This window comes from Camelus bactrianus, chromosome 15 (genome assembly GCF_048773025.1).
Source record: "Camelus bactrianus isolate YW-2024 breed Bactrian camel chromosome 15, ASM4877302v1, whole genome shotgun sequence".
NCBI lineage: Eukaryota > Metazoa > Chordata > Mammalia > Artiodactyla > Camelidae > Camelus > Camelus bactrianus.
Genome location: NC_133553.1, coordinates 41,288,474 through 41,314,068, shown reverse-complemented (window position 1 = coordinate 41,314,068; position 25,595 = coordinate 41,288,474). Strand labels below are relative to the sequence as shown.

The window sequence follows — 25,595 nt, the reverse complement described above, 5'->3', positions numbered from 1 at the left end:
ATAAAATGATCTAAAGGTAGAGAGTTCAGATTTAGGAATATCGCTTTGAGATGAAAGCTACGCAACCTGGAGAAAACGTCCAATAGGCACTTGAGAATGTAGAAAATCAGGCTTATGAGAAATCCAAGAGGAGGTAAAGATTTGAGTGTCTTTCATCATTAATACTCTAGAGCAAACGTTTCCAAAAGTTGAATGCAAGCCATTTTAAGGAATACATTTGACATTTCTAACTAGCACTTGTTAAAGCATGTATGTGTGCGTGCGCACATATGTGCACACTTACGTGTCCAGGTATATAACAAATGCTTCATTTAAAAGTTTGTACCCTTACTGCCTGATACAGTTGAGTGTTTTCTTTAGTATTCTAGTATATTCTACATTTTCTGTTTCATTAAGGGAAAAAAAACCCTAGTGACAACTCTAAATTGATGCCATGGCTCAATAATGGCTGTTGCCTACAGTTTGAAAGACATTATTTTGAAGGAAATCGAGTCATAATTTATAGCTATTATCAAAACCATCCAAGTTAAGAACTCAGTAGTAAGACTTTTCAGATTTCTCCACAGAATGAGAAAAATCCCTGCTTTCCTGGGACAAAGCTAACTATGTAAGTCTATTAATTTACTGGCTGATTAAGCGCTGTGCCCCTGAATAACAACTGATGTGAATTTTAGCAGTTTTACACTGTTTCTCCAGATTTGGGCCTTTGATCCCCTCACCAACCCGAACAAGAATTCACATTGGTTGGTTTGATTCATGAAGAAACCGAGGTTCTCAAGTCGTACAGCTGTGAGTAAGTCTGGATTTTCTGATTCTGGAGGTTTACTTCACAAGTAAACCTGTACAGCTAACTTTGTTCAAAGCACCATTCAAAACAACAGGCAAAATATTCTTACTCAAATCAACTGACTGCTGCTCAATACGGCAATCGTTCTACAAGCCTCACCCAAAACACAGTGCCACATGGACTTGTGTCTCCCTCCAACAGCGCCCCCAGGTTGATGTACTGCTTCCATCAGTGTCACGACAAGGATCTGGGCATCCGTCCTCCTTCTGCAGCTAGGCTTCAGTGTTCTGCTGTTTCCTCACAAGATGAGAAGGGGTCATAATTGAGATTATTACCCTTCTCTCTCTAATGAGTTGCTTCTATTAAACCAAGTCCTTAGCTAGTCTCAATAAAAGAAGAGGTAATTTCCTGGTACTGGCTCTTTTTATGACTTATTATAAATGACTCCATGGGGGAAAACAATGCCTTTTCTCCCAACTCTTTGCCCTGTAACAGTGTTCTGCCCAATGGAAAAATTAAAATGGGGAGCATTATATACTTTGTTTGCCTAGATCTCTTCTGATCTCTGCTCTCCCCCTTTCATATGCTTTGAATAAAATTAAGCTAAGACACCAAATAATCCCATTTTCAAATGGTTTTCCTCTTTAAGACCTACTCTAAATGCATCTTCTTTGCAAAGATTTCCCTGGTCATTAACTAATGACTTCTAATGCTCCATAACACGGTCCATGCATCTCTATTCCACCTGTATCATTCTGTTTTTATTATTTAAAGTTTATTTTTCAGTTTATTTAGTAAAATAGTGGGGAGGGGAATAGCTCAGTGGTAGAGCATATACTTAGCATATACAAGGTCCTAGGTTTAATACCTAGTACGTACCTCCATTAAAAAAAAGAAATATTTCTTAGTTTAAAATTATTTAAACATCATAAAAAAGTGGTATTTTATAGTATTTATTATCTTGCTTATATATTTTTTTATTGGTTTACGACCAGACTCCTTCCAAAGTCTCAGTTTCATTTATGACTTGATCTCCATACCTTATGCCTAGGAGGTCTTCAATAGATAGTGAGATTAAATGATCCCTAAGTTAGAAATCAATGAAGTTTTGCAACATCTTGTATTAATCAATATAAACAGTTCTTATACTGATAGTTTCCTCTCGGGGAAAGGAAATCCTAATTAAAACCAAGGGTAGAGGGAAGCCCTCTATGGAATACAGAGTAAGGAAGAAAAAGGCAGAGTCTACCATGGGGAATCCCTGTAATTAAGCAGCTGAGAAGGTGAATGGGAACTAAAAAGAAAAAAATACAGAAATGAATGAAAAGGTATAAAATTTTGAGCTAAGAGTCGGAGGGAACGACCTAGCACTGACTGTAAACCCAGTATACACACGATATATACAGTGCTGTGTCCAATTCTTATAACAGCTCAACAAAAGGGTGACCTGTCTTATAGATAGGGAAACTGAGGCTCAGAGAATTTAAGCAGTTTGCAAAGGTTATATCCAATAGGTGCCTGAATCGGGATTTAAATTTGGGTCTATGTGATACAGATCCACTCTTCTTTCCCCATACATGACTGCCTGTCTAAAATGCTGGGGTTTTTTTTTTTTTCCTATTTCAATTGCTAGGATATATAAACACAGAGACAGTGATAAGGTATTAGAATTCCCACCTCTGAGCTCTTACTATTTCTGCCTTTGTCTTACTACTTCCCCAGGTAACATATGCCCCAAATTATAATAATGGGGCTGGCTTTGTCTGCTTTTCCACTGACACTTCACCATAACCCACTAGACACTGGAGGAGTTTCTATCAAGGAACTGTCAGAGCTGCTGGCCTTTAACCACAGGCGTCTCAGGACAAGCATCTTTAGGCTCTAACACAGAAACAGCCAGACTGAGGGCCCCAAAGGGGACAGGAAGCCCGTCTGTAGGTAACTCAGCTACACACCCCATTGGTTCCGGGGCGGGGAAGTCATCATGGTTTTGCATCAATCTAGAATCTCTTTTTCCTCGTTCATACTGATTATAAGAGTTGGAATATCTGTCAAATGTTTAACAGAGTAACAAACAGAATGGGCCCCTTAAAAGGCTAGTTAACCCAGGCCCTTGAGACCTGCTTAAAGGCCAAACCTGTCTTTGGCCAGATGCAACAATAATCAAGGTCACAGAAACAGAATAGAACAGTGGTTCCCTGGGGGCTAGGGGGAAGGAGAAATGGGGAGCTGCTGTTCAACAGGTATAAATTGCAAATTCTAGAGTCCTGCTCTATAGCTATAGATAATAACACTATATTGTGAACTTAAAACTGTGTTAAGAGGGTAGATTTTCAGGAGTTCTCACTACGAGGGAGGGAGGGAGGACTTGTATGTGGTGGCAGATAGGGAGAAAAAAACAAATTTCACTGGTGGTTGCCAGAGTGAAGGGGGTGCAAAATAGGTGAAGGGGATTAAGAAGTACAAACTTTCAATTAAAAAATAAATGTCCTGGGGGCATAATATACAGCAAAAGGAATGTGGTCAATAACACTAATAATTTTGTATGGTGGCAGATGGTTACTAGACTTACCCTGGTGATCATTTCATAAAGTTAGTTAGATGTCGAACAACTGTGTTGTACACCTGAAACTAACACTGTAGTCAACAATACTTCTCAAAACAATCTGTCGTGATTCAGGACACCAGTTTTACATGGAGCCTGTCATTAGCTTCTGATATAAGATTCCTGTATTTATTTACACAAATGAGCAGATCCAGGTATGTTTTCTTATTTTCTTTTTACCTGTATGAAGGGTCCTTTATTACACTTTCTACACATTACTTTCTTCACTTAACCAGTGCACCCTGGAATATCCCTCTGTATCAGCTCACAGAGGTTTTCCCCATTCTTCTAACAACTGCACAGGACTCCACATCAGTGACATTACATTGGTAACTTCAAATCAGCTATCAGAGGATTTGCATCACATAAATGAGCAAATCCTGTAAATCAGGGTTCTTCCCCCTAGAGAGCTGCTTGTTAAATATTTACCATTATACCACTGAATTTACTCTATTTTTGTATGTGTAATAGTAATACATTATCAAATTGTGTGAATGTTGCATGAACTACAGAAGAAAGTTTTCTATTGTCAGGGAATAGAGTGATATCTATTCATAAAAACATAACTGATGCAGAAGATCTTAAGTCTTTCACTTATTTTTTGTCCTTCATCTTTCCTGTAGTAAGAGCTCTATGTGAACATCTCCTGTTATTACTGTGGTTCCCTCTGCTGGCATCTCCTATAGATTGCTTTTATAAAGGAGATTGCTATATTTTTATAAAGGTGACTGCTATGTTATGTGATGCATAAATATTCATAAGGATATACTCTATTGTGAATTTTGACTTTCCCATCAGAAAGTACCCTTCTTAAGTACGTAATTCGTACACTGATGTTTACAGCAGCATCATTCACAATAGTTAAAAAGTAGAAGCAACCCAAGTGTCCCTCAAAGGATGAACGGATACACAAAATGTAGTCTATACATAACAGTGAAATATCTTTTCAGCCTTAAAAAGAAAGGAAATTCTGACACATACTGAAACAAGAACATTATGCTAAATAAAATAAGCCAGTCACAAAATGACAAATACTGTATGGTTCCACTTACATGAGATACTTAGAGTAGTCAATTTCATAGAGACAGAAAGTAGGCTACTGCCAGGGGCCGGGAAGTGGAGTTATGGTTTAATGGCTATAGAGTTTCAATTTTGCTACATGAGAACTTTCCGGAAATAAAAGGTGGTGATGGTACCACAACAAAATCAATGTACTTAATACCACTGATTTGTGCCCTTAAATATAGTTAAGATGGTAAATTTTATGTTCTGTGTATTTTAACACAGTAAAAAAAAAAAAAAAAAAAAAACTGGGGGAGGGGCGAGTGTGCTTCTTTGACATGTTTATGCTTTTTTGGCTTGAATTCTATCTTGTCTAGTATCAAGAGTCATCCCCACCTAAATTATTTTTCTGTTTGCCTCCTATACCTTTGTTCATCCTTTTTTTCCCCCCAGCTTTTAAAATTAGTTTCAGGTGTATCTCCTATATACAGCATATTTACAGCTAGTTCATGGTTTATGAGTCGCACTGAGTATCTTTTTCCTTTTAGTACATGAGTCAAACCTACTCACATTTATTGATGCAACTGGTATGTTTGGTTTCAACCATGGGAAAATTTTTAAATTACACGTATTTTGTAATACTTGCCCTGCTTCTTTTTCTACGGTATATTCTTTGCTCTTTAATTTGAAACCATTTTTGGTCTTTAGAAGTATTTGTGTTTTTGTGCTGGTGATTACAATTGTGCTTATCCTTTTTTAATGCTTCTAATCTCCTGGGGTTGGTTGGTTCTTGCCTTTGACTGTCTGGTTTCTCAGTTTTTGTTACTGTGTTTTAACTCCCTTCTACTGCTTATCCAACAGTCAGTAAGCTTGTTTTGTTTTCTTCTTCACTCTCCCTTTCCCTCCCACTTTTCAGTCATTACTTCTACTTTGTCACAACATAACATTTGTACTTTAGACTTCCACCCTCATCCTCACCTTTTTTTAATCCTTATATCTACATTTACATATGGTCACTGAAATTTTCACCTGAGTTTTAGGATTTTCAGCAAAATCTTTGGGTTGAAATTTTCTCAGTCATTTCTTGGCTGGATAAAGTTTATCCTCTGACAAAATTAATCAAATAAATACATCTTCAACTTATTTTGCTGGATAAATGTTATTCTAAAACTACATTGCTATTTTCTTTTCCTTGAACTAAATTAGTGGCAAAATACCAACTCTGTGTCTACTTTCCACCTATCTCTGACAGAAAAAAAAAAATTCTTAAGTCCATAGTAATATCTCTCTCACATTGAGTAACCCATCTGGAAACACTGTCATTAAAAGCAACAAAAAAAAGTACCACATGTCCAAAAAAAAAAAAAAGTCTTTACAAAGTTCTTTTAATAACATTCCCACTGGAATATTTAGATACAACCAGCATTTAATTCAATCTTTACTGAAACATACAACCTTAATAATGATACTCATGGCAGGCATCATCCCTGGTCAATTGCAGTTCTATTTACTCATTTGATGCCTTAGCATTTAGATGAACCATCTAACCAAAACATCCCAAGAAAAAGAATGGAGTAAGAACAATTATAAAGCAAGAGTAGCTCACATTTAGCAGGGCTAGCGAGCTAATCTGCATGTGCAAATATCCTGAGGTGCAGACCCCAGTGGCCTTTACTATCTGTTTCATTTTATTGTTCTTTGATTTCTGCATGTTTGTTTATTAATTTTCTTCAATTAGATGCCATAGAATGTTTTTCTCACTTAGGTGTCAATGTTCATACACGTATATACACTAATTTCAACTCAGAGATGCCCAAGAGCCTTGGAAATACACATGGAGTATATAATTATAGGACACTGGGACATGATATAGGGGATGTTTCTGTCCCTGGTAGTCCTGAGGTCTTAGATTAAATTCCTAAGTGGGTCTTCAACAAGCACATTGGCTCATGAGGAAAACCTCCCATACTTAACTGTAAATAAAAATGTCATGCAAGTTTAGAAGACCTTTTTGCAGTTCTGGGTCCATTTCATTAGCCTGAAGGGGAACTTTTAAGAAGGAGCAGTTCTCTGACCTTATTTTCTCAGTAGCCTTGCACATCCTTCCTTTTCCTCCTCACCAGCGATCCTCTCACACAGAAACTATAAATGCACCTTCCTCAAGCCCACTTGCTTAGGTGCTTGACAGCTTGACTCAGCGCTCAAGGGAGATGTGCTTTTGATTCACGTGTGCCTAAATCACGTGCTTTAAGACATCGTGTTTCTCAAGAATATACCACTTGGAGTCCAAGTGAAGGCAAGGAATATTTCAGCAGCTTGACAGAACTAAAATTCTCTTTGGGAGAAAGGAGAAAAAAAGTCTGGCCACTACAGAATGTCGTTCTACAATGAGAGGGACTAGATAAATAGCCTCGGGGACAGAACATGTCAGAACATGATCTACTGCAAAGAGGCATCCGAAACTGAGATGTGCGTGAGCCGGTAGGTTCACTGCTAATCTCATTCACTAAAATAAGGAAAGAAAGTGAAAACCTTAAAGGCAGAACACATCCCCTTGCCATTATGCCTCCAAGAATTTCAAGGACAGATGTGTGTGAACTTAAAGGCTTGACGAGGTGGTTAGTGCACGAAGAACATAAGTGACTCATTCTCAATGATTCATTCTCCTTCCCTCTTTACAAAAATTGTAAACCAGCATGTAATTTCAAAGGTTCAAATTATGTGACCAACTTTCCCACGGCATGTGTTAACAAATCCCTGTCAAGCAATTAAAACTTTTCTGGGAGGGAGGGCATGATAGTAATCTAGTGCCTTTCTGATACTGATGTGCCGTTTTTTACAGCAGCTCCAGTCTCTTCGTGGATAATTGTTCTTGAAGTTTTCTAATAGTATGATTCTTAGCCTTCTTCTCCAGTCTCATGGAAGAGAGGCCACTAAGTGCACCTAGAGGGAAAATGACGCCTGAATCACCAGCAACAGAAGCACAATGTAGTAGAAAGGACTGATTTTAGGAGCAAAAAGGTATATGATGCACAGTGAGTCAGAGGTTTTTGTCTAAGATAGGCAGGTTGAAAAGATATCAAAAGGCCTGAGGCTCCCTGGATGTTACATCTAGAAATATCTGTCATGACATGGTTCTTCTCTTCAACTTTGCAGGCCGAGGCACTGCAGATTCAGACACAGGCATATTCTTACTGAGAGGTTCACGATAACTAAATTCACATTGAGATTCACTTGTAAACCAGAAGGCTAGTTCATGAATTTCTTGGTGGGGGTGGAGGTTCAAGAGAGAACCTGCAACAAGGAGTGTGGGTGGACCTCTGGGGTCGGCCACAGCATCATAGCCCAGGCTATGCTCGCACCTGGCAGCCCCTGCCGATTACTGCGATGGTCTGACCATTTCTGCCCAGCGCAGACTCTTTTATGGGTAATGCCCTAGAACTTCCTTTAATTTGGAAAATATTTTCCCAGCATCGCACCATCGTCTAAGGCTCTCTACCCACCACCCAGGCTTCCTGCTTTCCCCCTCCCCCTTCACCAGGGTGAGACCTGGATAGCCAACTGAAGTCTAATTCGGTGTCTCCTGTCTCCCTCTCATTTCTCTCTCATGGACATCGCCCCAATAATAAATCTCTTTTACTTCTAAACCTTTCCTGGCATCTGCTTCCCAGAGGACTTGACTGTCCAAGCAGAACCATCATTTCCTGTAACTAGAATGTCATATTTGCATGGCCCTCGTCCTGTTATCAAGGTATCAGAAGAGTTCAGACAGTCATCAGAAACCTGTTGAGTCCAGCACTGTGATGTGGTTGTTTCCTTGAAATCTATCCTCCGTAGTTCTGACACATTTGCAGTTCTGTCAAATTTATCACTTTCCTCCCTCCTCCCCTGCCCTTACCTGGTTTTCTCCTACTCACACTCCAGGATCAGATTAGCTCTGTGTTCTTCCAGGAAGCCTTCTCTGACCTGACCTCATCCATAGCTTTGGTGGTCCTGGCCCTGTTCGGTTTCAAAAGGATTATATATGTATACCTTTTGAACCAATTACACTCTTTCATCCAAAAATTACGCAGCTGTTTACCCCACTAGACTACTATCTTGCGAGCAGGGACTACATCTTCTATGTCTTCGTATCCCCAGTGCTAAGCTCAGGCTCTGGTATTAATGAGTGCTCAATAAATGCATGAAATGGAAGGACTTCTGATTTTGGAGTGAGCAGGATAAGGCAAGTTGAAAATCCTTCTACTACAAACACCTACAAATGCTAGATGAACTGCAGGAAACGTTCTTTAAGATGCACAGCTGAGCGTACAAGGAAGAAGGGGAATTCCCCAGTGGTAGGCATGAAGGCAGCACTGAAAACCAGACACGTATGTTCTGCCAATGTGACAGCAGCCCCAGGAGAGTTTCGTGAGAGGTGGAGGGTAGCGATCCAGATAAGCTGGGGATGGGGTTCCAGCGTCCAAGCAGAAACAGGAGATTGAGGCCTTGAGCCAGTGTGGAGGGAAGAGGTGGACTGAGTTAGGACCCTTGAAGGTTTACAATTTTAGTGAAAGATTTGACCAGATAAGAAATTTCTGCTAACACTGAGAGATGACAGGGAAATTTCTCTTCTCTCTCTGGGACTCTGGGTAAGAAGAAACAAAAATTCTCTGTAAGTTTATAACCCAGGACTGCACTTCCTTTGGGTTTGTAATTCAAGTGTATATTGGCTTGGCATTTCTAAATCAAACAATTAACAAAAACGAAGTTCAGACTCAAGATATCCCTACAATGTTTGTCAGGAATACATGCAAAAACATACACGCAAAATCTGTTCTGAAGGGTCCTGGCCCCAACCTGAGTTACAGTCTCCATTTACACATCCACACTCGGATCTAAAAATGACAAAATGCAAAAGGAAACAATCCACTGTGAGCTAGAGAGGGCCTAAGTATCCCAAAAACTTTGGTTGCTAGAATGTCAACCTAAAAGAAAGTATTTTTAAAGTATATTTAGAAGTATTAAATATACTAATGGAAGAATCAAAGACATTTTCCCAAAGAACACACACAGATGGCTAACAGGCACGTGAAAGGACTCTCAATCTTGTTAATCATCAGAGAAATGCAAATTAAAACCATAATGAGGTATCACCTCACACCTGTCAGAATGACTATCATCAAAAAAGACCACAAATAACAAATGTTGGAGAGGATGTGGAGAAGAGGGAACCCTTGTACACTGTTGTTGGGAATATAATTTGGTGCAGCCACTGTGGAAAACAGTGTGGAGCTTCCTCAAAATACTAAAAACAGAACTACCACATGATCCAGCAATTCTACAGTATATATCTGAAGAAAATAAAACACTAATTTGAAAAGATACATGCACCCCAACATTCATATCAGCATTATTTACAATAGCCAAGAAATATAAGCAACCTAAGTGTCCATCAACAGATGAATGGATGAGGAAGATGTGGTATAAATATACACACTCACACGATGGAATACTACTCAGGCATAAATAAGAATGAAATTTTGCCATTTGCCATTTGCCATTTTGCCAACAACATGGATTGACTTGGAGGGTATTATGCTAAGTGAAACAAATCAGAAAGAGAAAGACAAATAGTGTATGATATCACTTATATGTTGAATCTGAAAAACAAAACAAAGTAGTGAATATAACAAAAAAGAAACAGACTCAGATATGGAGAACAAACTAGTGCTTACCACTGGGGAGAGGGATAAGATAGAGGTAGGTGATTAAAAGATACAAACTGTTATATGTAAAATAAATGAGCTGCAAAGATATGTAGTACATATCCCTGTGTACAGCAAGGCAATATAGCCAATTTTTTTGTAATAACTATAAATGGAGTATACCTTAAAAAAATATGATTCACTATGTTATACACCTGAAATATAAACATATATAATAGTGTAAACCAAGTATACCTCAAAAAATTGATTAGTATCAAATTAAACATATTTTAAAAGAGACTTATATGAACTGGAAGATACATCTGAGGAAATCCAAAATAAAACACAGAATTAAAGAGCTGGAAAATATAAAAAGAAAGCTAAGAGGCATGGAAGAGAAATGAGTAGCTCTAATTTACATCTGGAAGTCCAGAAGAGGAAAATACACATTGAGAGGCAATTTCAAGGAAGTAATAGCAGACCATGGCCTGGGAAAAAAAATAAATTCTAAGAATCAGGAATTAGAGCAAATCCCAAGAAGAATAAATAACACTGCACCCACACCCAGACACTATAGAGTGAAAGGGCAGAAAACAAAACATGCAAAAAGAAGAAACTGAGAGTAACCGAGAAAAGAAGGTTAGATTACCTTAAAGGCAACAACTGTTAGACTATTAGCAAACTTCTGCTCAAGAATAGAAGCCAGAATACAATCCTAGTGGAGTAAAAACAAGAGTTTGAGATACTATTATATATAAAATAGGTAAATAACAAGCTTCTACTGTGTACCACAGGGAACCATATTCAGAATCTTATAGTAACCTATAATGAAAAAGAACATGAAAAGGAATGTATGTATGTGTATGTATGACTGAAGCATTGTGCTGTACACCAGAAATTGACACAACATTGCAAACTGACTATACTTCAATTTTTAAAAAGAATTTTAAAAAAATTAGTTTGATTTAGGCCAAAGACAGTTTTTATTTTGTATGCCCTCTTATATCACCCAGTTGTGTCCCCTTGGAAGGATTTTTCAATCCATTCAGTCTCAGCAGGGAAAAGGTCCTTAATCAGTTATCGCTGGCTGTCATTGGCAGCAGGCAGGCAGGTGACGCACCGGTCATTGTATGTGTTTGTCATTCATCCAAGATCTAGGCTGTCGAATGGGCCAGTGGAGTGTTACTGCCCCGTACCAGAAATTTCCTTCCTGTGGCCAGAAGGTCAGAATGAAGGCCCTTCAGTTTATCTAACAAGGATGTTCCCAGAATCAAGCTAATATACATAAAACACGTCTTGGAAAAATATTTGCATTTAATAAACGGAGTGGCAATTCTGATGATAATGCTGCTGAAGGGGTATTAAATATTCACATCACCAACATCCTTCCAGCTCCAGTACCTGGCACCCAACGCCCCCTTCGATTTGGCAGAAGTTGATTCCTATGGTGTGAAGACTAAAGGGTAAACTCCAAGGAGCTAATGACAGACCAGCCCCAATTAACTCCACCTTCCTCGACCACAGTGGCCTGGTATTGATTTGCACCGGTAGACAACATCATTATAATTGGTTTTGTAAAGGCAGACTCTAAATTAAGGATGTGATTTCCATGACTGAAATACTATAGTGTACATAAAACTGTCGGGGACCTGGCGTCTATTTTCCCACACAAACAGTGTAACAGAGAAATTAACTCCCAAACCAACATAACAGACAAAAACCTGCATTGCCCCTAGTGAACAACAGAACACACAGCACTGGGTACCACTTCACTGTGAGTCTTGTCCCTAAGGGAACGTCTACGTGTAGAACCAATGTATGATGGGCAATCCAGGACTGCAAGGCCCAAGACCTTCCCTCCATTTCACCAGCTGTCTACCAGCTCTCCTGCCCTGGACACTGAACCCCACCCAACCCCACATTCGGAGGAGGCTGAAGCAGGATGAAGGGCTCCAGCACTACCCGTGTGGGCTTGGGAAGAGTGGGAGAGGAAGAAGGTACGAGCATGCTTATAAGCTAATAATTTTTTAAGAAGGAAAAAAAAAAAAAGAACAAGTTCGCAGGGCCAGGATACTTCTATAAGTTTGTCCTCAAGAAATTAGTCTGTTATTTAGTTCAAATAATAATGTTTGAAATGTATTCAATGTTTCAATAAATCAGCTAAGGCTCTGCATTCAGCACTTCATAGAGAGTACTGAACTCTTCCAGCTACCCATGAGATAGGTATTGCATCCCCCATTTTACAGAGGAGGAGGCCAAGGCTTAGACACATGAGGTCACTAGTCCAGGGTCAGAGTTGGCAAGTGATGGAGATAGGATTTGAGAAGACCAAAAACAAGTCTGGCTCCAGCTGCATCACTGCGAAACACGGCTTCCTGTCCAACCCTATTAAGCTGTCAGGATGAGGGATTAGGCACAGGCATGGCAAACAAGTTTTAACTCGTGCCAGCTCGAATCTATTTGTAGCTGTTTTGATATAGATTCCATCACTCCCATCAGGGCTCAGCGAAAAAGAATGCGGTGCTCGTTTAGTGACGTCTGCCTCTGGTGAGAGAGTGGAGGAGTGAGTGACGCTATCTGCTACACGTTTGCCCTCCTGGGAACAGTGAATCCTCTGGAGAGATTTCGTCTTTCATATTCGAGTTAGAAGAACTCGAAGTATTGTAAGAAGAAAAATAACATTGACAATTGCTGCCACTCCTGATTTATTTATTTTAATGGAAAGACACCCATCTGTGATGTAAAACTTAAAAATGGAATACAGGCTGCTAAATTGTTCTGAAGTCTGCATTGGTAACGGTTAACCTCCCAACGTTTCATGTTTTTTTTAATGAGAGAAGTGATAATCCGGCAGCAGAGACGAAATGAAGTGGTATGCTTCCCCACCAAAAAGAAAAACAAAACACCACCACCAGAACCAAAAACAACCCTTGTAACTGTCAGCCAGCTGCCAGGAGCTTCATAAGTCAAACACCCAGATTAATAAGTCCCAGTTCCTCACTGACCCAGGGAAACACACGGGAAAATCACATCTGTCTAAATCTATCTGACCAGGCCTTTTTAGCTAAAACTGCAATTCTATGCCCTCTACCCTATCTGCCTTCTCTGCTTTTCAAAAAAAAAAAAAAGTTTTTCTCTGTATCACTTACCACCACCCTTACAAGTGCACCACATGTTCACTTTCTATTGACCCGCCCTTTCCCAGTACCCCCACCAAACCATAAACTTCATGAGGGCAGGGACGTCTTCCGCTTTGTCCTCTGCTCTCTCCCCCAGGGCTAGAATTGTGACTGCCACCTAGTAGGTGAATGAATAAATGAAGCACCCAGACTCAAGTTGTCTCCTATAAAACAGGGGAAAAGAAAGTAAAATCAAAATTTCTAAACACTTCTTTTACAGTGGATCCAGAATGCAGAAGTTTCCGAAATGTGGCTCTAGTTGGGAGCCTCAGCCTATTGCTTAATAAAGATGCCACTTTCTAAGTCTTAGTCCCTGAGGATCCACACTGAAGCTCTCAGTCCACAAGGACCACAGGCGCATACTGTGTCCTTGTGACAGCATGTGTAGCCGGAACTAATGAATCATAATGTGCATTTTACCACCACCACCACCCCAGGTGATTCTTATGCACTCAAAAGTCTGAGAAGCACTATCCCACGTGATAAGATTTCAGAACTCTTTGCTGAAAACTTATCAGTGGAAGCACATGCCAGTCTTTGGACTCCACGAAACCCAGGTGTTGCTTGTTCCTGGGAAGTTAACCGCAACTGTCAGGCTTCCATTTCAAAGCCCTGCATCAGCATCAGAGACATGTCATATTGCCTAAATTTAAAAAAACAAATCTTCGCTCAATATCCCATGCTGCCCTTTGGTAGCATCCCACGGCCAGCACGTATCACAGCTTAGCCAAGAAGGCATCGCACAAGGAGAGTCATGCTGGAGCTCTTGAGCTGTGAGCCCTTTGATAGATTACGTTTTTGTCTTTGAGGCCCCATTGAGTCATCTGTTTACGTGGATGGGGATACACACCCTTCCTCCCCTCAAGGGTGTTTTGAGTTTCAGATGGGATCATATTTGCAAAAGTCTTCAGAAAGCTGCATAAGATGAGGTATTATTCAAGCATTAGTTTTTCACTCGCCGTTTCCTCACACATGCTTGGTTCACGCTTGGTGAGATGGAGTCGCGCCATACCACGATCAGCAGTTGAGGACCAACTGTTGTTTGTTCTTGTTCCAGAAGCCATAGCTGCTAAAGTGGGACGTCTTCCAATATATGGTTTTGGTCCTGATTATTTCACACAGCACCCACACAGTAGTATGTTCCTCCCTTGCCACTGACAGGATTAGAAGAAATAACTATCCTTCCTTCCTGAATCACCAAAACCGTTAGAACTGAGCTCTGCCCCAGAGTTCTCACCCTCCTTCTGGGCTTCAACCACCAGGTCCCTAGCGAATCTTGCCTCACTCTGAGGAGCAAAATAGCCTTGCCCCCACCAAGAAGGAAGCATCTCGCCCACGCAACAGTCGTCCTTGGATCGACAGGCAAGCTACAGCCTGAGTCGTGTGTTTTCTGTCTACACTGGGGGACATGCTCTCCCTGATCCTGGCCTGAGCCCCATCCACCACCTGTTTCCTGGTACCTAAACTCCTGCCTTTGTGTAAATCTGCATCCATATCAATAACCTTCTATAGCCCTAGGTATCTGGGGGTTGATCCCAACTCTCCGCTCCCCTTGGTTTTTGCTAATTCTTCTGACTTCACAGTTGCTCTCTGAATTAACACAGCCCCCAGACCTGCTGGTGGTAAGCTTTGCCTACATGCTGCATCGTCCACCAGAGCCCAAGTGCCTGGGCCTGGCCAGTTACCTAATCCCAAGACCACTCAAGAGCTAGTACTGAGCACCAGTGTGCTAGTCCTTCTCGTGAAACAGCTCATTCTGCTCGTGCCACGTCAAGGTGCCACTGCTTTCTACAACACCAGTGCCATCCCATGAGTTCACGTATGTAAGGAGGTGAACTTATCCACTGAAGTGTAATAAACATACAAAGAAGCACATGCATCATAAACACCTCAATAAATATTCAGAGTGAACACGTGTGTATAATTTCCATTCAGTTCAAGAAATAGAATACATGTATATATAAAAAATAGGACATTTCCAGCATCCCAGAAGCCCCTTCATGCCCTTCCCCAGTCATTAAAATTGTTGGGATGGACACTTGCTCCTCCCCGTCACCATCCACTTCCTCAAAAATAACCATCCCCTTGACTTTTCACACCGTAGGTTAGTTGTGCCTGCTTTTGCGATTTATACCTGGAATCATGCAGGGTGTACTCTTCTATGCCTGCCTTTTTCTACTGAACATGTCTAGAAGATTCATCCAGGTGTTTGCATGTAGCAGTTTATTCTTTACTACAATAAAGTATTCCATTTTATGAATATACCACCATTTACCTACTTTGGATGGACACTTGGTTATTTCCAGTTCTGTTCTGCTACAAGCAGCATCACTATAAACATCCTTGCATGTGTCTTTTGGTGAACATCACGTACACCTCCCCGGTTGCATGTATAACCAGGAGTAAAGCAGCCGATTGGGAGGATGCACACGCCTTCACCTTACGTAGATGTGACAGTTCTCCAAAGCTGTTGTACCAGTGTACACGACCCTCCACAGCATTTGAAAATCCCAGTTACTCTGCGTCTTTGCAAACAGCTGGTATTGTCTTTTACACTTTAGTCATCCCAGTTACTGTGATTTAACGTGATTCTCCCAAGACTGATGATTTCAAGCACCTTTACATATGCTTAGTAGCATTTTGGATATTTATAAGTTGCCTGTTCAGCTACTTTGCCCATTTTTCTATTCACACACATTTTTCTCATTGCCATGTGGGAAAAAAATATTTATGTTTGTAGGTAGTGCAAATAGCATCCCTCACTCTGTAACTTGCCTTATCACTCTCTAGTGTCTGTAAAGAAACATTCCTGAGTCTAGAAATCAATTTTTTCCCTTATGGTTAGTGCTTTTTGTATGTTCAAGAACCCCAGCAAGTGACAGTCTGCCTCTGACGGATGCAAATTGTCCCCACCTTGGCTTCCGTTGATATGAAAGTCACTTAAAGTAGTCAATCTTTAAGGTCTTATAAACAGCAACATTTTTCAGGTTCTTCCTGAAATTTCTGACTTTTCTCAATGCTCAGCCAATGGGTGACCTAGACCTTGGAGTTATCCACATACTGCTGATGTACTATTGAGCTTTACATCTTCCTTTGGATGTAAAAGATTTATCGACATTGGCTTGAGAAATTCAGTCCCAAAAAATCCCCAGTGAATGAAGCAAAGACCTGTTTAAAAAAATGCCTACTTCATAATTATTTACCAAACTGATTGCTAAGTGAAGACAAAAAGTGTTCTGCTTAATTGTACTGCCTTACAAAGAAATACTGATAAGCCTTAGACTGCTAGGACCTTTAAATCCTAGAGATGGTTCAGGGCCATTTCATTTCATCCTCAAAGAGAGAAGAAGGTAGTGCATCTTTTTACAGATGAGAAATTTGAAGCAAAACTCTTAAGAAATTAGGTAATACCTGAAAGTCCACAGAACAGTGCCTGCCTCATTTCGTAAGCCGACAATGAATCTTAGCTACTATTGCTGCTGCTACTGTAAGTCCTGTCTTTTGCGGTTGTGAAACATGAGGCCCACAGAGATTTAAAAAACAAAAACAAAAACAAAACAAACAAAACAGGTTCTCAAGATGTCCTTCTAGCTGTAGAAGTAAGACTAAACCCCATGTAATCGTATGCTCAGTCAACAGATCGTTTCTCTTAAACTGCAGTGTCTCAGAATTGCTGGCCTAAAATGGTTTCAGGGGATACTTACAGGAGAGATGGGCTCAGCAACATTTAATAACCGGTAGGATCACAACTTCCTGTTTTTAGTTTCACCACTTTATAAATGGTATTACTGTGCGTGTGTGTGTGTTTTTTAACATTGTGATCTTTTTCTTATTGAATCAACATTCTTCCTATTTTTCAATTAGGATAATTGTCATTAAATATGAATGTATCACCTCCACCAAAACAGTATCGTGAGTGTTTCGGTTTATTTCCCTTGGGTAACCAATGATCCCCAAACTGGTGATGTTGGACAGTCATCATTTCTTTTTCTTAGGCATCTAAGGGTCAGCAGTTTAGGTTGTGCCGACCTGAGGGGTTCTGATCTCAGGTTCTGATCTGATCTCAGCTGGATGCATGCTCAACTACAGGTCAGCTACCCAGCTCTGCTCCTGGGGGCTGACTGTGCAGCTGCTGGGATCAGGAGGGCCTGGGGCCGCAGACCTCTCCTCATCCAGTAGGCAACCTGGGCTCCTTCATGTGGTGGTTCAAAGAGAGCAAATGCAGGTGTGAAAAGCCTCTTGGGCCGAGGCTCAGGAATAGCAAACCACTTTTGCTACATTCTGTTGGATAAAGTAAGTCGCAGGTTGATGGTGGTCGTGGGGAGGGTGTGGCTGCTGGTTGGCCCAGGCAACTCAGGGCTCCTCATCCTCCCCTGTTCTTGGAATGGACTTCCTGCCTACCATGCTCAAACTAGCAGCCATTTCAAGGATGCAGCCTGAGAGTAAGGGGTTGTTATACCGTCTGGACTGAAAACATGACGGAACCAGAGGCAGCTGCCCAAGATAAGCCTCCTATGTAAGTTCCCTTGCTTCTTAAACCTGCTAGCTGCCAATCTTCCATCCCTCCTGCCCCTGTGTACGGGGGCCCACTTGTGAACCAGCACAAGCCCAGCCCAGAGTCAAGGGGTGAGGAAATACACTCTGCTTCCTGATGGGAGATACAGCAAAGGTCAGCTACGCGGAGGAAAACAATTGTGGCCGCTTTTGAAAAATTTCACCACAGTGAACAGACTTAAGAATCAGATAAACGGTAACTCCACCTTGTTTTGGATTAGAATTCCTGTTATCTTTCAGGAAAAGAAGGCTTTCCCTGCAGTCATTAAAATAGGAGAAAAATATAAAAATATAAATCCTTATCATATGAACAAATATTTAAAAATTTTAAGACCCAAGGTTGGCAAAGTAGGAAGGAAATGAATACGCTCATGTGTATATGCATTAAAGTGCATCGTTTTTGACTTTTATGAAGTTATTATAAAATCATGGATTTCACAAAGATATACCTCTATGGCTGTTTAGTGAAGCATCATTTTTAATACTGAAAAACTGAAAAAAATGATATCCTACAATAAATAACTGGTTAAACACATCACGATGTAACCATATAATGGAATACTATAAAGTCATTAAAATGAAGATGTAATCAAATATTAAATAATACGGAAAGATAGTCACACTATATTAAGGTCAAAAAAGGATTATACAGGCTGTTAATTGCTTTGTATTTTTAGTTGGCAGTATTTTCTAAAGATACTACAGTTGGTATTATTTTGTTTTTGCAATCAGATGAATAGAGGCTCTTTGACAATAAATTTGTCAGTCCTTTCAACCTGCTGCAAATGTAGCATTTAAAAAAAACTGAATCTACCTTCAGCAATATGCTACTATCACAAAGGAACTTATGAATCTCATGTACTGGAAGGCATTGTTTAAATTTGAAACTGTGCTATGAGTCAGGACCCCGTGCTTCCCAGTCATTTTCTGTTTTAAAACTGTAGTAACTGGTGCGGGCAGTGCAGCTGACCTGGAATGGAAGTCATAAAACGTTAATAGGTCCAGCTCTGCCACGTTCTGGTTGAATGACCTGAAGAAAAACACCACCTCTTTTCATTTCATTTCTGCATCTGTCAAATGAGGGTGTAATTGACCTCAAACTCTCTGAGAGAAAAAACTGACCAGGTCAAATTCAACTTTGTATCCTCGGACTTGCCTTGGGAGACACTACATGCGCTTCAATACCATAGTCTACTTCATGGCGGGGTCTGGGGAACGACGGAGGCTGTAGGGGACATACTGGTACGTGTCCCGTCACTCTGCAAGGAAGGTTCCATACGGAGGGAAGATGAATCAGACATTTCTTACGCACCATGTCATATCCCCTCGTGTTCATTGTGCCCAGGGCCTCTGGCCACTTGTTCTAACCTCAGCAGCTGCAGTCGCTACCACCTCTGTGGGAAATCTGACCAATTTCACGTGAGCACGACCTGACAGCATCTCCCCACACACCTGTATCATCAAAGAGCTGGTACCTATGCATATGCAACCCCAAAGTACCTAAGAATTAACACTCAAGATGAAACTCTGACTAGTGGACAGTCTTCTCCCTTCCTCCCCAGACAGACTGTCCTGAGAAATGATCATTCACAGGGCCAAGATCACGTGCTAACAGTTTGGTAACACATCATCATGTTAGATTTTCCACCTTCCTCGTTTCACTCCCTCTTTCCTTCACTCGTGCTTCCTGGGATCTCAGGCCTCCTCAGGAAGGGCCCTAAAGGGAAGCGGTTAATGAAATCCTAGCGGGCAGAGCTGTGAGCAGTATATTTATTATTCACTCTGCACAGAGAGATCACCTGAAGTAAAGATATACAAGGAGTCCTGAGCAGCGGATTGGCTGGTTGGTCAGGGGCCCAGAAGGAGCAGATTAGAAGGCTTGGGGAAGGGGTGTCTGTGACAGAGAGAGAATGATGGACATTTGAGCATGAGCACAAAGTATGAAAACATTATGTCTCACGTCCTCCAGAGAGCATTCACCAGGGAGGAGACTCTCAAAAACCAAACGGGCAGGAATGACTTGTTCTGTGGGTATCAGCCAAGCTGTCTCCTTGACTACCTCAAGCTGGCACAAGGAGCCCATGAACAGAGTGGTCATGGTGGCAGGAATTGAGGCTGCGCCAGGACCCCACAGCACGAGCTCCCTCTCCAAAGACTGATCTAGTTCTACTACTGCTAAATGCACAAAACTGACAGCAGTGAAGGCTCGTATGGCACCATTCTGGAGGGGACCAGCCAACAGATGGCAGGTTAATGACATCACATCCATTTCACCCTAGAGGAGATAGCAATTTAGCACAACCAGAGTCCACATCTACTCTGGATATGGGTTTGCCTTCCCTGCTATGGTGCCTTTGCCAGTATCATGCCCCTCAAAGGACTTATAGAATTGTATCTGTTTTACTCACATAACATCCCATATAACATTGCCTTGGACCAAGAAACCAATTTCTCATCAAGAACATTCAACAGTAGGTACCAGAACATATCCCAAAAGCAGTCAACCCAGCAAAGCAGTGAGTACGCTGTTAACGGCCCGGGTTCAGCATCAGATTGAGGACAGCCCTGATGGGCTGAGGACTTCTGGTCTAGAGTGTGTACACGTATTAACCGATGGTGCTTTGTTTCCAACATGAAGATGGGAGTCTGGCAACCAAGGGGTAAAAAGATAGACCCCTCTTGTCATCAATTCTGGTGACCAGCTGTGGAATTTGTTTCTCATCCTATTTTCTAATTTGGGGTGGGGGCAGGGAAAAAATGAGCAGTGCAAGGAACAAATTTTTCCGTCATGGAACACATTAATGGCTCCAGTGACTTCCTCACGGTAATACCAAAGGTCCCTGTCTTCCTCATGCTACTGGATAAAGAAAAGCCATCCCGTTGGAAGAGTGCTGGATCCTGACTGCACTGAGGGGCTCAGGTAACTGCCACACAATGGATGAAAGGAGAGGTTCCCCTGGAACACCCCTGGTGCTTCTCTGATCAGTGGTAACAGCAAGCAGACCACTGAAGCAATCACAGCCTGACACAAACAAGGCACAGACAACCTCGGGGTCGAAGGCTTGAGCCATCCCACAGGGTAAGCACACCGGATCTACTGAAGTATTGGCCACCAGCAGGGCAAATCCAGAAGAGATGGCGGAGGAGGGAGATGACACCTCTCATTTAACGAGTTTGCATCATTAGTCCTCCTAAGTTTTTTCTGAGTCTCAGATGGCCATTACCTCCATATCCAAGATGTTCAGATGAATTAATATTCATGAGGTTAACATCTGACCAATGGCAGACAGGAGCCAGTGGATTCTTCCTCCCTTGGACAGATTTTTCTTGCAAACTAGTCATTTGTACCATCTCTAGGAAGACAATCCAGCAAGACTGAGCTCTCAGTTGCTCTTGGCACCGAGTGGCGGTGGGCTTAACCACGCCCCTTTGTGCTGGCTGTCCCTCCTCTCCTCACTCACTGACAGTTTTCTTCCCTTCCACCCCTGGGGTTATACTCCCTAATAATACTCCTTGCCTTGGGCTTTGATTTGGAAACCAAGATAAGACAAAAAGCAACCGGCAGGCACAATGGTGGTATTCATACCCGGGAAGAGAAACCAGTGTGGTAGGCGGCAAGGCTCCTGGAAGTGGAAAGACCCAGCCCACTCTTCCCTGAAACATGAGGGTCGTCATGAACTTCCCAGGGGCCTGGTTCAATGCCAAGTTTAAGGCAAAGAAGAGCCCTGTGGCAAAAAAAAAAAAAAAAAAAAGACAGATATTCCCAAGATCCCTTTCTTCTTAGAACATCTGTTTCCTGTTCTGATGGTGCTGATCCTGTGTGCACCCCCAAGGATGGTCACGAGATCAAGCCCGGCCCATCAAAAGTCCCCCTTCCCCTAAGTGTCATGACTGTTTCAGGGACATGTCTTTGATTGGAGCCAAGCCAGTCAGGAGCTTCTCCAGGATCTCTCTACCAGTTCTGTGAGAAAGCAAGCTTTCTTTCTGCTGGGGCACTGAAGCTGGGAACATGTGAGTCTTGGGGCTTCTGGTGGCCTTCACTGATGCCACATGGAATCTGCCCAGTAATGCAGCCAACAGAAAGAAAGCACAGCTTAGAGCTGCAAATGGAGACTTTCATTATTGTCACCACCACAGCCGTGGGTCCAGGTGAGACTATCAAGCGATAAGCATACATCAGCTTCCAGGAAAGCAGCCAGGGTTTCTTAGGATCACAGCACTGGGACAATGTGGTGGGCCCTTATTATCTGAGATTTGAAGGCTGTCAAGATGCCATGAAAGCTAGTGTAAGTGTAATAGTCTTGTAATAGTCTGAAAGGTAGGGCTAGCTTCACACACGGCTGATCTGAGGGTCCAGACAATACAATCATGACTATATTTTCAGCTCTCAGCTCTGCTTTTCCTTCTGCTGGCTTCACTACTGGGCAGATTCCATGTGGAGAGCAGCTGTGGCCTTTAGGCTCAGTGTGACTATGGTAACTGCAGTCACTGGTGGTTGCAGTGGCAGGAAGCAGGAGAGGGAGCTGCGATAAGGCAGCTCCAAGAAGGGGCGTAGCGCGTCCCTCCCTGCACTGGGAGTGAGCACAGCTGACGGCCACAGTAAGGAGAGTAGATGCACCACCCACTCCCGGATCTGGCGGAGGTTGTAAGGGAAAGGCAGGCAGAAATCAAAGCTGGAGTCCTAGGGATCACCCTGGAAGGAAGCTAAGGAGACAAATTGTGCTTCTGATTGGCACTTTTCCTTCTCCGTAGCTCCACCTTCATCCTGCCATAAGCATGAACAGGATCAAACGATACGCAAACGATATCTGATAGTCACAAGACAGCATTTCCTCTTCTCGTCACCATAAAAACATTTCCCTGTGCACCATTTGGAATTATCACTCTTGCCCAGAATTCTAACAGCTGAGTCATGAGAAGTGACAGACTGAGGAATCATACTTTCTTGATTTTATTTTTTAAGTTAATATCAAACTGTAAAAGCTGAGCATATATGAAACTTAGTTTTGCAATTAAATAAAACTCCCAAAGTTAATTTCAGACCATCTATGAAGTACATAGATAACATTCTTGTGACGCCCAGGAATGAAATACAGGATGAATCATTTGAAGAAATGACTCGTTCTTGCTGCATTTTTTTATAAAGTCAAATCAAACTTTTCTGGGTCCATTGTAGAGACACAAAAGAACCACATGTCTTCCCTTTATCCTCTCTCATGAGGGAAGCAATGCTGGGGGGAACCATCACTACCCCCACGTACCACTATTCCTTGTCTGGAATTCAGGCTTCCCAGCCTACTCCCACCTGCCCGAACCAAGACAGTGATCAGATGAGACAGTAAGTCTGCATATTACACATCTGTTTTTTCATAATTTAAAAAAAACAACCCTGAAGTCCCAATATATGTGAAAGGTCTTTGACAAGCATGAAGTACTGCCTCAGCAAACTCAAAAGCAGGTCAGTCTTTGGAAAGCTGAAGACAAAATAATTTGGAGATAATATGGATTGAAATAAGTTCAAGACCTTGAATACCACAAAGAAAGGGACATGTCCTCAAATTCTTTCATATCCCAAATTATACCCTTAGTACATTTTGGAAACTCATTGCCATATATCCCTGGCCATATAGGCCTTAGGAACCATTCATCTCTGAGCATAACTCTTAACTACTATAAAGTTCTTTGGTACCAGAGAGTCACTGATTGATCAGTTGCTGCTCAGATTGCATATGCTCCTTGCACCTAAAGTCCTCTTACAGAAATCATCTAAGTAAATTTTCTGTAATTCTGAATATCAACCTTGGGCTTCCAATTAAACATAACTTGAACACACATTTACACTTCTTCCCAACTCCACTAGATCACAGAGAATTCATTTCAAAGGCAGGGCAAATTCCTCAGGCTCAGGAATTCTTTGGAGGTATCAAGGACCTCTGAGGTCATGGGGATTCGGTAAACGCCTACATGCTGAAAATGAAATCTCTATAGTTCTTTTCCCAGTTTAACTCCTAAAAGGAAAAGCAGCCAGGCATATGCTCCTCAGCCAGAACACTGGAGAACTGTCCCTAAGAAAAACCACCACTCACGAGAAAGACCTAAATATATTGACATTTGGCACCCACCACTCCACAGTGAAATGTACATGTCACGCTTGATCACAAAAGTGAGCAAGCCCCCACCATCATATGAGACTTTCCAAAGAGCATGTCAACACCCCACTCTCAAAATGCACACCCAATGGTCACCAGATTATTTAAGAAACACCTCTGAAATGAAGACAGGCCAAAACAAACAAAAAGGAATGATACAAGAAAGACTCAGAGATAATGCAGACAACAACATTTGAAAAGAACTCTTAACAACCATGCTCCAAGAGGTAACATACTTGAAAATATTACAAGAATGAGGTGGTTGGAGGTGGTATCAGCATGATGATGCCACAAGAGGTCCCTCATTTTTGTCCCCTTCTAAAACACCCCCCACCCCCAAATTCAGCACTCATCTGTGGGTAAAAGTGCCTTTGAGGGAATCTGTGGGATCCAGTACCATATGCCAAAAAACCCAGGAAAAGTCTCACCTACCCTACAAACCAGGTGGGTCTCAGCTGTGGACCTTGAAGTGCCCATGACCAGATTCCAGACCCTGTCAGCCACAGTCCAAGAGCCCCTGGAAAACACTGTCTAAAACACTCACCCATGGATGAGAGGTTCTTTGTGTAAGTCCACATTTCCAGAGGAGAAGATCCAGCACACCAGTGAAGCCAAAAAATACAAGTTTGGATGTACTGAAGTGGGTCAGAAGAACAGCTTGACTTTACTCACATCACCCTTCCTCCAACATGGCAAAGCTTAGGGCTAAGAGAGATCTTCTATTGCCCATGATTTCTCCTGCAAGGGAAAGGAAGAGTGTGAGTGAGCAACAGGGTTCCCCAGCTATGCAGGATGCTGCCAAAGAGGTTAATTTCTCTTTCGTCCCATCCAGAATAATGACTTTGAGCTACATGAATGGGAGTTGAGGGGGGGTTGCAGAAGAGACTGGCAGAGTGGCAGATATGTCTCTCAGAGAGCATTATAGGAACTAACTTCATCAGGAACTCTATTAAGAAACCTGCCCATGAGCCATTGGGAATGTCTCAACCACAGATCTCCCCATCTGGCCTATGGGTACCCCACAGAACTAGCATGCCTCACCCACACAACCTCCCATCCTGTGGCTGGCTCTCTGTGCATGCTCCCAATAATGGCAGCAAATGCAATCTTTGGCAGACAGCTAGTGAGCACACACAAAAAGCCAGTCTAAATCTACCAGACACAGAATGACCACAAACTTGAACTCCATCATCACCTTTGGAAAACACAAAAGAGGCTGTCGGCACTCAGCCTAGCGTGTTGCAGGATCTGGAGAAGTCATACGAGCTTAAGAATTTTGTGGGGGTGCAATGGGATAAATTGGGAGTTTGATGTTTGTGGATACTAATTACTATACATATTTTTAAAAAAAGAATTTTGCAATAAGAGGGAGAAAGCATAGAACAGGTTACCCACAGAAGGTCTGTGCCTTATAATCTCTAACAAGGCTGATGGAAGTCATTTCTCTCCAAAAGCAGTTATTAAAGACTAGAGGAGGTGATTGCTACTTCAACAGATGCAAACAGCAATGCAAAACTTCAAGGAACATGAAAAAAGATATCATGACACCAAAGGATCACAATGATTTTCTAGTGACAAAATCTAAACACATGGAGATCTGTAACTTAACCATTAAGAATTAAAAATAACTGT

At 41.7% G+C, this 25,595-nt stretch overlaps 1 long non-coding RNA gene across 1 annotated transcript in view; it reads right to left on the bottom strand.

Moving 5' to 3' along the window:
* The window catches only part of LOC123612044 (uncharacterized), a 227,328-nt gene that overhangs the window by 111,026 nt on the left and 90,707 nt on the right, over nt 1-25,595 (bottom strand). The window contains exon 2 of the long non-coding RNA XR_006719202.2: nt 24,508-24,701. This is a non-coding gene — a long non-coding RNA (uncharacterized LOC123612044). The remainder of the gene's footprint in view (nt 1-24,507; nt 24,702-25,595) is intronic.